This window comes from Bombina bombina, chromosome 2 (genome assembly GCF_027579735.1).
Source record: "Bombina bombina isolate aBomBom1 chromosome 2, aBomBom1.pri, whole genome shotgun sequence".
In the NCBI taxonomy this organism is placed as follows: domain Eukaryota; kingdom Metazoa; phylum Chordata; class Amphibia; order Anura; family Bombinatoridae; genus Bombina; species Bombina bombina.
The window spans coordinates 1,036,928,246-1,036,942,987 of NC_069500.1; positions in this window are offsets into that span (position 1 = coordinate 1,036,928,246).

Consider the following 14,742-nt stretch of genomic DNA (forward strand, 5'->3'; position numbering starts at 1 on the left):
ATGAAAAATTGGGTTTAGTGTCCCTTTAAGTGTAGTCAAACTTGGAAATGTTGTAAAGGTAGTAACACACAAACACAGAAACACACAGACACACATATACACTGGAACACACACTCACACATAAGGATTCACATATAGACACCCTAGCAGACACGCAAAGAAACACACAAACACATTAAGACACCCACACAGACACTCAGCACTTGTTTACATTGACCTGACAAGTAATGAGGTATACAACAGTTTTGTCAAAAAAGGAGATTTACAAGACAAAATATGGAGTTCTGATTATCTTTTTGTCAAGGAAGATGCCAACTATTTGATGACAACAGCATGCAGTGGCTGAAAGGAAGGGCCCTGAACTGCCTAAACAATAATTTAAAGGTTAAGTAGTGGATTGGTGACTTCCAGAAAGGTCTCATTAGTCTCAAAGTCTGTAGAAATATGTGAATAATCAGTAGTGAGGTCAAAATGTCCTAAAAAGGAACAGGCAATGGTCACACACACACACAAACTCAAACACAAACTAGCACACACACCCAAGGAAACAGCCACAGTGACAGCCTCAGAAAACACACAAAGACATACACATCCACAGACTTTCACAGAAAGCACATAAAGACATACGCACAAAAAGAGAGACAACCACAGAAAACACACAAAGACATACATACACACACACCCTCACAGAGACATCCACAGAGAATGCACAAACACATACACACACAAACACAGAGACACACAGAGAAAACACACAAAGACATACACACACAGAGAGACACCCACAGAATACACACAAAGACATACATACACACACACCCTCAAAGAGACATCTACAGAAAATACACAAAGACAGACATACAAACCCTCAGAGAGAGATCCACAGAAAAAAAACACTCACTGGAGGTAAGATTTCTGCACATTGCCATCCCCTAAATCAACAGTGTGTGTCATGCATGATAGCAAAAATAGCAGAAATTAAAGGGACAGTCTAGGCCAAAATAAACTTTCATGATTCCGATAGAGCATGTAATTTTAAACAATTTTCCAATTTACTTTTATCACCAATTCTGCTTTGTTCTCTTGGTATTCTTAGTTGAAATCTTAACCTAGGAGGTTCATATGCTAAATTCTTAGACCTTGAAGGCCACCTTTTTTCAGAATGCATTTTAACAGTTTTTCACCACTAGAGGGTGTTAGTTCATGTAATTCATATAGATAACACTGTGCTTGTGCACGTGAAGTTATCTGGGAGCAGGCACTGATTGGCTAAACTGCAAGTCTGTCAAAAGAACTGAAATAAAGGGGCAGTTTGCAGAGGCTTAGATACAAGATAATCACAGAGGTTAAACGTATATTAATATAACTGTGTTGATTATGCAAAACTGGGGAATGGGTAATAAAGGGATTATCTATCTTTTAAAACAATAAAAATTCTGGTGTAGACTGTCCCTTTAAGAGATCACTTTTTAAAGTATCATATTTGTAAATGTGCAAACAAAAATACTTCTGTGAATTCAACATTTTACATTATTGATTTGTCAGAATAGATAGATGACGAAAAGTTCTTTTGAAAGGTTGACATATGTTTGGGGTCCCCCCCATTTTCCCCAACCAAGAGCACCACTTCAAATCTGGTGTACAAATGTCCCCATCTGTCAGCTGTATTTATGGATTTTGAAAATGCTGTACTCTATATGGTCTTGGTGGAACCATAATCCGTGGCACTAGGTCTCATACCATTAAATCTAGTTAAATGCAGGATTTAGGCTTGTTTGAATGTATTTCAAAATTAAGTCAACTGTAGTGGAAACTGAACAGTGTTAACTTTTTACATTTCAAAAACTGAGCAATCTTAGCCTGAGAGTATAACATTTTATGCAGATGTAAGAATCTTAGATAAAATGCCTTGTGGCATTTGGAAAGTTCTTGCATAAAGGGGCAGTAAACTGGAATGCAATTAAAATATATATATAAATTAAAAAAAAACACACAACTACCACACTGAAGTTACAATCTGAAATTGCACAAATAAATAAAAAACATTTACTAAGTAAGTCCTACCTAATCTGCAAATTAAAGTTATCTGCAGCCTGGCTTTGGTACAAACTGAAGTGTCTGTCTCACATTGTGCATAGTGGTTAAGTGCACACTCAGAAATCCTCTTAAATTCTAATGCTTTACGCCTTGTAATGACATTTCCCATGCTCAATAGCACTCTGCTGTAGCGCCCTCTGGAGGCTGCCAAAAAGGAAAAATATACATATATATTTATTTTTTTTAAATAATAGTTGTGCTTGCCACATGGGGCCCCAAGGCCCAGTGGGCCCCTGATGGTGGCCTTGCCAGTGATCCCTGTGCATGTTATGGGTTAAAGTCTTATTGAACAAATGTTGGTTCTGTTAAATGCAGGCAACAAATGCAGCTTGTTTACCATGAACATGGGAAGACAGGTTTTCCGACGCCCAAGGTATCTGTCTATATACATAATATATATACATATCTTTAATTGATGTATTGATTCATTTTTTAAAAAACATTTTTTATAGTTTTTACATTTTTTCTGTAATATTTGCTATTATAAATAAAAAATGTTTGTAAAACTTGGGGGGTTGTAAGTTAAATTAATACATGAAGAAGTCATTTTTCTTGTCAAAATAATTTGTATGAAAAATAAATATTTGTATATAGTAATTGTTATTAAAATGCTTCCTAATTGCAATGTTTGGCCAATTAAAAAACTACCCAAACTGAATTGAAAAACTTTTTACATTAATTTATTTTAACTGAATCATTAATTTTTTGTGGGGGGTTTTTAGGAGCGAATGTATTTATACTTATATTTTGTGTGAAAGCTTAATAAATTTAACAAATGTTAAAGTATACTTTCATTTTAATTTTAACAGGTGCTTTTCAAAACTATGAAGTAGTATAGTTTGTATTGCGAGATATCTGGATGTATATTCAAACAAGGTAAGGAGATTTTATTCATTCAGGAAATTAAAATTATGTGTAACTAAAAAAAACCCCACCAATCTATTAAATTAATTGGAAATAAATTGTAAGTACACTTCATATAATTTAATATAAAAGCTAAAAATGGACACAACTGCTTTTTATTAATGCATTCATTCATTTTTTCACTTAATATAGCTTGCATATTTGCATCAATATATCTTTCAATATGTCCTTAGAGCTTTCAGTTCAGGAAATTCTGTGTGTTAAGTTATGATTGGCTTAAATGTATTTGGATATATTTTTGTGCATACACATGCTCTGTACTCCCATCAATTTTGATTTGGTTGTTGGGAAGAAACAAGAAAAACATTTTCCATAATGAAACAAAGACCTGACGGGCAGTAAAAAGAAATGCTAAAAGGATATTTTAAAAATATCTGTTTCTATTAGAGTAATTTATTTTTAATAATTTTCCCTTCTTTTACTATGTGTTTCTAAAATATAAAACATTTAGGGCCAGATTACGAAATGAGGCACAAATTAACGTTTCCGGTTGAGGATTAATTGCGCTAGAAGTAAGCTTTTTCCGCTTGTCGGGTTGCGCTTATATTACGAGTTAAAAGTAAGCTGTTTTTGCTCTCACGCTATCCCGACAAGCGCAAAAAGACAAAGTTAGAATACTGTCCGGCTATTAAGCTAGCATTATATCTTTTACCGCCACTATCCATTCCGCTATCAAAGACCAGTAGTTATGGATTTTGCAAAACAAAAATGTTTCACAAAACTCATAACAAAAATGTTACACTAACAGCCATAAACTACCTATCAACCCCTAAACCGCCACCCAACGCATGACAAATACTATAATATACCTATTAACCCCTAATCCACCACCCACCCACATCACCAACACTAAAATAAAGTATTAACCCTTAAACCGCCAACCCCCCACACTGCCAACACTAAATAAACCTATTAACCCCTAAACCGCCTACCCCCCCCCCCACATCGCAAATACTAAAATAAACCTATTAACCAGTAAACAGCTGTCCCCTCACATTGCAACACATTAAATTAAACTATTAACCCCTAAACCTAACACCCCCTAACTTTAAATTAAAGTTACAATATAACTACCTTAAAATAAATAAAAACAAAGCTTAAACTAAGCTTAAACAAGTAAACCTAACATTACCATTTTAAAAACTAAAATAAACTAAAAATAAAAAAACTAAATTACTAAATTTAAAAGTACAAAAAAAACAAAGTCTACATTTATGAAAAATAAAAAAAATCAAAGATTACAAAAACAATAAACAAAATTATCCAAAATAATAACTATTAAACCTTATCTAATACTTCTATAAAAACAAAAAAGCCACCCCAAAATAAAAACACCCCCTAATCAGCTCTTTTACATTAAAACATTACAAAGTCCCCCCTAATAGTAAAAAACAACACCCACCCAACCCCCCAAAATAAAAAAAACTAACTCTAAAAAAACCTAAGCTACCCATTCCCCCAAAAGGGACATTTGTATGGGCATTGCCCTTAAAAAGGGAATCAGCTCTTTAGTGCCCATTAAAAAATAAAAAGCCCTAACCTAAAAAAGAAAACCACCACAAAAAAAACTAATACTAACCCCAAAAAATGTACTCACCGTTCCTGAAGTCCAGACATCCATCTTCTTCCAGGCGGAGAAAAGTCTTCAACCAGGCAGCGACATCTTCATCCAGCGGGGGGACATTTTCTTTCTTCATCCCGGTGGTGTGGAGCAGTTGCGGCGCGGTGCTGAGCAGGACCGGCGACGACAGCGACATCCAGCATGGAGCCTCCTTGTCATGTAATTTCTGCTGCACACTGAAGATTGAATGCAAGCTACCCCTTTTATATTGGGGTACCTTGCATTCCTGTTGGCTGAAATTTTCAAATCAGCCAATAGAATGAGAGCTGCTTAAATCCTATTGGTTGATTTTAACAGCCAATAGGATTTAAGCAGCTCTAATCCTATTGGCTGATTTATAGGAGTTTAGGGGTTAATATCTTTATTTAGTGTCGGTGATGATGAAGACGGCGGTTTAGGGGTTAATAACTTTATTTAGTGTCGGCGATGTCAGGGGGCAGTGGATTAGGGGTATTTAGACTAGGGGTTTATGCTATGGTGTTAGGTTTTTACGTAACCTTCTTGTACCCATAGACATCAATGGGGTTTGCGTTATAACAATTGCCATTCCGCAATCGCAGGTGTTAGTTTTTTCTAACACTTTTTCTCCATTGATGTCTATGGGGAAAACATGCACAAGCCCGTCAAGTCAGTACTTGACTTTTGTGCGTTATGAAGCTTAACGCACCATATCGCACAACACAAGAAGGTTTTTGTGTAACTTGTAATTGCAGTGCTATGGAAAGTGCGGTACCTCTACATTTTTAGTGTTATTTGCACACCAGGTTTAGCGCATAACTTGTAATTTGGGTGATAGTCTGCTATGTGCAGAGCATTGGAATGTGAACTATTTACAGTAAATATATACTGTAGTTAAAGTCTCGTCAATCAAATCTTCCTGCGTCTAAAAATAACATGACAACAGGTTGTTTTAGTCTATAAGATTCAGCTAAAATATTAGTAGCCTACTTGTCTACCCATCATGAGCCCAATCTCTGTTGGCGCTCTACAAATAACCAATAATAATAATAACCTGATCAGGATACAAAAAGTCTATCAAAAAGTCAGTCTATTCACAGAGCTCTTAGCATATATCTTTACATCACTATTTATACAGATTATTAAGCAATAATTCTAATGTGGGAAAGGTTTCTTTTTATGTATACCCAAAACAAACATGTCTATCTATTTTCTTTAGGAAAGTATTCCATGTGAAAAGGTTTGCTATATACTCTGTTACTGGGGCTGTTACTAGTGGTGTTCCTCAGGGGGAAGTTCTGCGGCCTGTTTTGTTTAACATATTTATCAGAGATATCAGCAAAGGGCTACAGGGGAAAGTATGTCTGTTTGCAGATAATACAAAAATGTGTAATCGAGTAGATGTTCCGGGGGTGGGGGGTAGACAAATGAGAAGTTATATACAATAATTGGAGGATTGGACAAATGACTGGGATCTAATGTTTAACACAGCAAAGTGTCAAATTATGCAATTAGGGAAGAAAATCCAAACATTAATTGCAGACTCAATGACACTTTACTGACTGTTATAAATAAGGAACGGGACTTGGGAATTATTGTTTCAGATTATTTAAAATTTAGTAAACAATGTAGTACTGCAGTGAGTAAGGCCAGCAGAATGCTTGGATGTATTGGTAGAGGTATTTGCAACAGAAATAGTAAGGTTCTTATGCCACTTTAAAGATCATTAGTTAGGCCTCATCTTGAGTATTTCGTGCAGTTATGGAAGCCATATCTTCAGAAGCATATTAACAAACATGAATCTTTGCAAAGGAGGGCTACCAAAATGGTACATGATCTAAAAAATAAAATGTACCAGGAGAGGCTCAATGAGCTAAATATGTATAGCTTAGAGGAGAGAAGGGAAATAGGTGATATGATAGCAATTTTCAAGTATATTAAAGAGCTTAGTAAAACGGAGACTGTGAGTATTTTACATAAAAAGGAAAATTCAAGAACAAGGGGTCATGATCTCAAGCTGAGGGGTAGTATATTCAAGAGTAATTTGGGGTAGTAGTAATGACAAATACTGTGGGGGACTTAAAGAATGCCTGGGACAAGCATAAGACTATCCTACAAACTAGATAAGTTTATACTTTTAGGAAATATTGGGCAGACTTGCTGGGCCTATGGCTCTTATCTGCCATCAATATCGATGTTTCTATGTTTCTATAATCTAATGCAGGAATATAATTTTTGCAAAATAACCCTGTGCATCCATCTTGGCTACAGACTATGGCCCAGAAGTGGAGAGCTATTGAAAGCACAGGTTGCAATAACCATATCGCTGGAAGTTGCTAACATTAGTGCGCAAATTGATATTACAAGTCCCTGTAATAAAGAATTACCAGAGAAGGTTTAGCATAGCCGATATCCCATTAGCGCACCATATACTGTCAATGGATATCGCTACCATGCAAAACATATACAACCCAAAATAGGATGGTAAATCCTACCATTTTTTAAACACTAGGATTTACCAATAATATAAATAAATCTTGGGGAAAAAGCATTTTGCCATGGGCAGCCAGAGGTACTCAGCTCCACATAAACTCACAGGAAAACAAAGGTACTTTCAACATGTAGTTTTTTATGCTTGATAACTGAACATCCTCTTTATTAATAGCACTGGTAACTCCTAGTGTATGTGTGTATATATGTATATATATATATATACACCGGTAGTGGCAATTTTTTACCACTTACCAAAAGTTCACAAGTGCCTGGAAAACCCACCAGGTAGACCGATAGTGTCAGGCATTGGCCCATTAACATCCAAATTGTCAGAGTACATTGATTTTTTTCTACAACCCCTGGTACCGGGACTCAAATCATATTTGAGAGACACACCGGATACGATACAAAAATTGAGTAGAGTAAAGTGGAATGAGGGTTGGTTGTGGGTTACTATGGACGTTAATGCACTCTATACGAATATCCCCCATGAGAAGGGAATACAATCTATACAGTATTGGCTGGAAAAAGATAATAAACTACACCGTAACCAACAGAACTTCTTGACTGAAGCTATTAGATTCACATTAGAAAAGAACTATTTCACTTTTGAGAAAGAATATTTTCTACAGATCAATGGCACAGCTATGGGGACAAAATTTGCGCCAAGCTATGCCAATCTCTATCTGGGCCAATGGGAGGAAGAGGTAATTTGGAATAATTACATCTAGCTCCCCAACATTAAAGTATGGGGAAGGTATATAGATGATATTATCTTCATTTGGGATGGATCTATAAACCAACTGGAAGATTTTATGTTAAAATTGAATTCAAATAATTTGAACTTATCTTTTACCAACAAAACAAGTTCTGTGGAAATTGATTTTCTTGACGTTGTCTTCTTTCAGGAAAACAACAATATACACACTAAACTGTTTAAAAAAAAGACCGACAGTAATGGTTACCTACACGCCACAAGTGGGCATGACAAAAATTGGATAAATAATATTCCAACAGGACAGTTCCAGAGACTAAAAAGAAATTGTTCAAAGAATGAGGATTTCAATTTGGAGGCAAGAAATCTAAGTGATAGATTTAAGGCCAGGGGATATAATTCCTACAAAATGGGTGAAGCATTGAAGAAGGTGGAAAAGATTGATAGAAATGTTCTTCTAGAAACGGGAACGAAAAAAGATGTTAAGTCAAAAAATACGGAAGAACAGTCTGTAAACTTTATCACTACTTTTAATGAGGGGGCGCCAGAAATTAGAAAAATTATAAGAAAACACTGGCATATCCTCAAGAAAGATACCCTCCTCAACCAAGTAACGACTAAAGAACCAAAAATTGTTTTTAGAAAAAAACAAAATTTCAAAAACATTTTGGCACCAAGTGAGCTCAAAAATTCAGATGGAAAAGAAACAAATTGGCTAAATAAGGCCACACTAGGGTTCTATAAGTGCAACCGAAAAAACTGTGTGGCATGTACTCACCATTTTCTTAACAATAAACCAACGAAGGAAATAATTTCAACAACAACCACAAAAAAATACAAGATTCAACGTTTATGCAACTGTCGTACTGAGTATGTGGTATATCTCCTACAATGTGGGTGTGGCCTTCAGTACGTAGGACGCACTATAAGGCCCTATAAAAAGAGACTGTTAGAACATATTAACAATATAGAGTCTGGAGAAAAGACACACAATCTCTCAGCCCACTATAAGGAAAAACACAATAAAGACCCCTCATGTTTAAGGGGAACCATTATAGAGTGTGTACAAAATAATAAGAGAGGTGGAGACAGGGAACTTAATCTCTGCAAAAGAGAGACTTATTGGATTTACACATTGGGAACTCTAATCCCACAAGGCCTCAATAAAGATATTGATTTGGCGGCATTCTTAACCTAACCCTTATATTAAGACCCACTATTCCATAGTATTGTATTAGGCTGTTCATTTCATCTTGATTTTTAGAACATATATTTTTTTTTTTTTTTAAATGTATTTTTTATTGGATGTACAAAAAAGAAGAAGACAATACATAGTAATGCATTTCAAAATCACATTGGATACATATAGACTATGCTGTATCATTTTTACAAAGCAAAAGTATAACATCCGACATTTTCATTTATGGTAGATAGATTATGAAAACAACACTAATACAACTTGATAATAAATAGAACATTAGCTGGTCTCCTTGACAACGCTTTAAAAAAAAAAAAGAAAAAAGAAAAAACAAAACTCAAGTATCTTTACCCATTTCAATACAAAGATATACCTTTGAAGTCACGCTTACCCAGTCTGTGCGAGGGTGACTCTCCAATAATTGTTGCTGACCTACCAATCGATTATGCAAAACTTTCAGTGTGTGTGCATTCTGGTTTCCCAATAGAACTTTACATTATGAAACATTTCCATATCTTTTCTAATGAAATAACCATACTCCTCTAGTTGGATCGAATGGTCCATAAGCGATTCCCAGGCCCTGTATGTGGGAATTGTTTGTGACCTCCAGTTAGCGGCTATTAAGGATTTAGCAGTATTTAAGGCTAGTTGTATTAACTTCCTACGAATTTTACATCTACAGTGTGGGAGCAGGTTTAGTAGTGCTGTAGTAGGGTGTATGCGATACTCTTTATGTTGATTGCTAATAGATTTAATATATTCCCCTATTCTTAGCCAAAAGGGCTGTAGTTTAGTGCAGGAACACCAGGTGTGGATCATGGTGCCCCTACCGCTGCAACCCCTCCAACATGTGTCAGAAGCTGTTGGGTATATCGTCTTAATCCTTACTGGGGTGAGATACCACCTCGTCAGTATTTTAAAATTAAGTTCTAATGCTTTAGTAGATACCGAAGATTTTCTGGTGTTGTGAACAATATGCTTCCACTCTATTTCCGTTAGCTCCTTCCCCAATTCCCTGTGCCATCTTTCCCTATATTTAGGAACGTCTGTTACTTCATCGTGTGATAGGGCTTTTTTGGCCCATGCCAATGTATGGCTTAGTGGCTGATCACCAAGACATTGTTGCTCGAACAAAGTAGGGTGTCTAATCATCTTATCTTTATCTGGTGAGGTGGACAGGAGTTGTTGAAGTTGATAGTACTTCAGCCATCTAGAGAAGGCCCCTCCCATTATGTCTCTTAGGTCAGTCCTCTGTTTGAGCCCACCATCGGACAGAAATTTATAGATGGGTGTCGTGTAGCCTATCTCCCATTCGTGTTGTTTAGTGAGTTTTTGTTCTAACCCTCCGTGCAGTTCTGCATTAGGTGACACTGGGGACATCGGGGATCTAAGGGACAATACGCTGCCCGCGCCAGCTATGATGTTATCCCAAGTTTCAAACACATGATGATACAATGGGTATGCCTTAATCCAAGGTGGGCGGCTCTTCCGTTCCACCCAGCACAACACTCCTGGGGAAGGGGTTTTCAAAATGTGGGAATCTAGCGCTACCCAGGCTTTATTTTCCGCATTGCGGTGCCAGTCCAGGATTTTTTGCAAACACTTTGCTTTATAGTATACTTCTATGTTGGGCAGTCCCAAGCCTCCCCCGCGGGTGGATCGGTACATTGTTGTTTTGAGAATTCTCGGCCTGATTTTACCCCAGACATAGTCGTTTAACAATTTCTGAAGTTTGTTACGGTACGACTTAGTCAGGGCAATTGGCACCGTTTGAAGCAAATAAAGGATTCTGGGCAGTGCAGTCATTTTCACCGCTTGAATGCGGCCCCACCAAGAAATTAATTTATCGCTCCACCTATTTAGGTCTTTGTTTAGTTCATTATATAGGGTTTGATAATTCCATTCAAACAGAATGTTAGGTTTGGGGGATAGGTATATTCCCAAGTATTTAATGGCCTTTTTCTGAGGGCTAAATGGGCATTTCTCTAGTAGATCAGAGTATTCTGCTTTTGGCATATTGATGTTTAATATCTCCAATTTTTGGGCGTTTATTAGGAAATTGGAATGAGAACCAAACTCCTTAAATTCGTTCAGTACTGCCGCGATCGATTCTATGGGGTTGGTAAGTGTAAACAGTACGTCATCTGCGTAAAGTGACAGTTTATAGTTATCTGGTCTTATTTTAATGCCGGAGATTTGCGTATTTTGTCTGATTCTATGTGCCAATATTTCCATGCTCAACACGAATAAAAGAGGGGATAGGGGGCATCCTTGTCTGGTTCCATTTTGTATAAGAAACGGATCTGATAATATATTGTTTGCTTTTACTTTGGCCGAGGGACTCTGATATAGGCTAAAGATTTGTTTTATAATAGTTTCCCCGAACCCCATTTTACGTAGCACCGCTTGCAAGAAGTTCCAATCTAAGCGGTCAAAGGCTTTTTCAGCGTCGGCGGAGACAACCACCATTCCAAGTTTGTGAATTTTGGCATATTCAATTAGTTGTAACGTTCTAATGGTGTTGTCTCTCGCCTCTCTCCCTGGGACAAAACCTGCTTGGTCCAGGTGAACGATTTGGGGTAACATTTTATTGATGCGCCCTGCCAGAATTTTTGCAAAGAGTTTAAGATCCGTGTTGAGCAAGGAAATGGGCCTGTAGCTACCTGGTAGAGTTGCTGGTTTATTTGGCTTAGGCAGCACAGAGATATAGGCTTCCAAACACTCCGATGGAAAATAACCCAATTTGTCTATGTGATGGAATGTCTTAAGTAGGTGTGGGGTTATGGTGGTTTTGTACATCTTATAATAGTCATTAGAATAACCGTCTGGACCTGGGCTTTTGTTGTTAGGAAGTGTCTCAATAGCGTTCAGGATCTCCTTCAAGGTGAAGGGGGAGTCCAGGACAACTGCCTCCTGAGTGGAGATTTTAGGGGTATCTACAGTGTCTAAATATTATTTGAGTGCGTTTAGGTTTTCCGAACCGCATGTTTTTTTGATATTGTATAGTTTAGTGTAGTAATCTCCGAACACATTTGCTATTTTTTTGGGCTCTGTTTCGGTTTGACCTTTATCATTATCTATTATAAAAATGTGGGCCTGATATGTCTTTTTTGCTAAACTTCTTGCTAACCACGTGCCAGCTTTGTTGCTATTATGGAAGTACATTTTTTTAAGGTAAAACGCTTTTTTATTTACATTTTGTTGCAGGAGTTGTCTAAAAGCTTCCCTGGCTTTGTTTACTGACTGTAAAAGGTCCTCCCTCATAGGATTAAGTTTATGTTGTTGTTCTGCTAGCTTTAAATCGGAGAGTAACTTATTATATTCTGCATTGTATTTTTTGCGTAAAGTTGCTTTTTGTTTGATTAACTCCCCTCTAATAGTCGCCTTGTGGGCCAACCAATTATTAATCCCATTCGTGTCTGCCGAGGTGTTGTGCTGGAAGAATTCATCTATCTGTTTACCTATATGAGTTTTGATAGTTGGATTATGCAATATAGTGGGGTCTAGGCGCCATGGAATGTGGCGTTGAGGCATTGAGGGCCAATTAAGTACCAAAGTGATGGAAGCGTGGTCAGACCACGAGATTGGCAGAATTTCTGTTTCCGTGGCTAATGCTATATTGTTATGGTCCATCAGCCAGTAATATATTATGGAATAAGAGTGGCCTGGGTGCGAGTAAAAGGTGTAGCTTCGTGATCTGGGATGGTTCAACCTCCATACATCCATTAGCAGTAATGTATCAATTTTTTGGGTGATTTGTGCTCTATTTTTTTGTGCTAATTGGCTTCTCCTTGTTGAGCTATCTATGTGGGGGTTCAAAGTAATGTTCAAGTCGCCACCTACTATTACCACCCCCTTCTGAACCTCCCCCAATTTGGTTAAAGCTTTATTGTAGAAATGTTGTTGGCCTGTGTTTGGTGCATAAATATTCATTAACGTTAGCTGGGTATCATATAAGGTACCTACTAGTATCAAAAACCTGCCATCCTCGTCTGCATGTTTGTCTAGGACTTGGAATGGGAGTTCCCTACTAATTAAGATGCCCACCCCGTTCTTTTTCTTAACACTAGAGTTAAAGATTTGTTGTGTGTAGATTTTCGAATATAAGGATGGTTCATTATTCTTGGGGAAATGTGTTTCTTGAAGAAACACTATCGTTCCCTGTAACTTTTTAAACCAGGTCATGGCCATGGACCTTTTATTAGGAGAGTTAAGGCCCTTACAGTTTTGCGATATCAATTTTATTTCACGAGACATAGACTAGATAATTGTTCTGTAAATGCACATTCTTAAACTTTACCTTAATCAAATGGGTAATATAATACTTTGTGTTACCAAGTAGAGACCAGCAGTAAACAAGAATCAATACATACCTATTAACAGGATTAAACAATAACCTCTTTTTGACCATGAATATGATCACTAACTTTAATCTCTCAATTGAGAGGTGAATCAAAAAAGATAGGGGAATCCAAAGACCTAACTCGGTCTAGGCACAGTTAGGGTATCAGAGCGCAAAGTAAGTGCACATATTTCAAAACAAATAAACTACAATTCTACAGAACTACTATATCTTTGGTGTATAGTCCTTAAAGCAGAGTCTTTCAATGTCATTGATAGATGGGCCCAATAGATGGTCAAGGAAAAATCCTCCCTCTTAGTCTTTTACAACGTGACCCATTTTCTATTTCTAAAAAGGGCTTTAGTGAGGGGCTTGGAACATAAAAACAAGAGTAACAGTAAACAGTATTACCTGAATGTAGAGTCATCTCTTTAATAGTTACAGTTCAGGAATTATTTTCAGCGCTTTTGGGTTCTTCCAGGCTCTGTTTCTCATCCAAAGATATCCGCATCATCCATTGTCTGGATCTTGAGCTATTGATGGACCACTCACGGAGGGAGCTCTTGTTCTTTTTCGCTGGACTGTTTGCCAGCGTGGTCTTTGTTGTAGTGGGTTGGATCCTTCTGAAGCTTTTGTCTCGTGAAGAGGCGGCAAGGAGGGTTGTGGTACTCCTAATTGAGTGCAAAAAGTTTCTAAGTCCTCCAGTGATTTGTATACGTGCATTCGGTTGTCCTTCAGCACCTTAACACTGAAGGGGAACCCCCACCTATAGGGAATTCCATGATCTTGGAGATGTTGCGTCAGAAATCTTGTTTCTTTTCTGTTTTGCAGAGTGAGTGGACTAAGATCGGAATAGATCTGTAGTTGATGTCCTTGGTAGGTTATTGATTGCTGTTGCCGTGCAGCTTTCATTATTCTCTCTTTGTCAAGGTATTTATGAAACTTTATGATTACATCCCTTGGAGGGTCTTTATCCTTGGGTTGTGGGCGTAGTGCCCTATGGGCTCTATCTAGTGGCATAATCCGGTTCCTTCAGCAAAGTTTTGAACAAATCCTGGAGGGAGGAGGACATATTTTCAGGGGCAATTCTTTCCGGTAGACCTCTAATCCTTATATTCTGCCTCCTTCCTCTATTGTCTAGGTCCTCCAGTTTTTCTTGAAGGAAGGATATTTGAGATTCTTGGGCCGATAGTTTTCTATTCATCAAGTCCAAATCTGTGGTCTGTGTTTCTGATTGTTCTTACAAGTATTCCACTCTATTACCTAGTTCGTTGACCTCTTTCCTTACTTCCGCCAGCCCATCTTTAATCATGCGGCCTACCTGCTGTATAAATTGGGAGAAGTCTCCTTTTGTGGGAAGGTCTTTCAGGTCAGCTCTTGTGAGTGGAGTATCC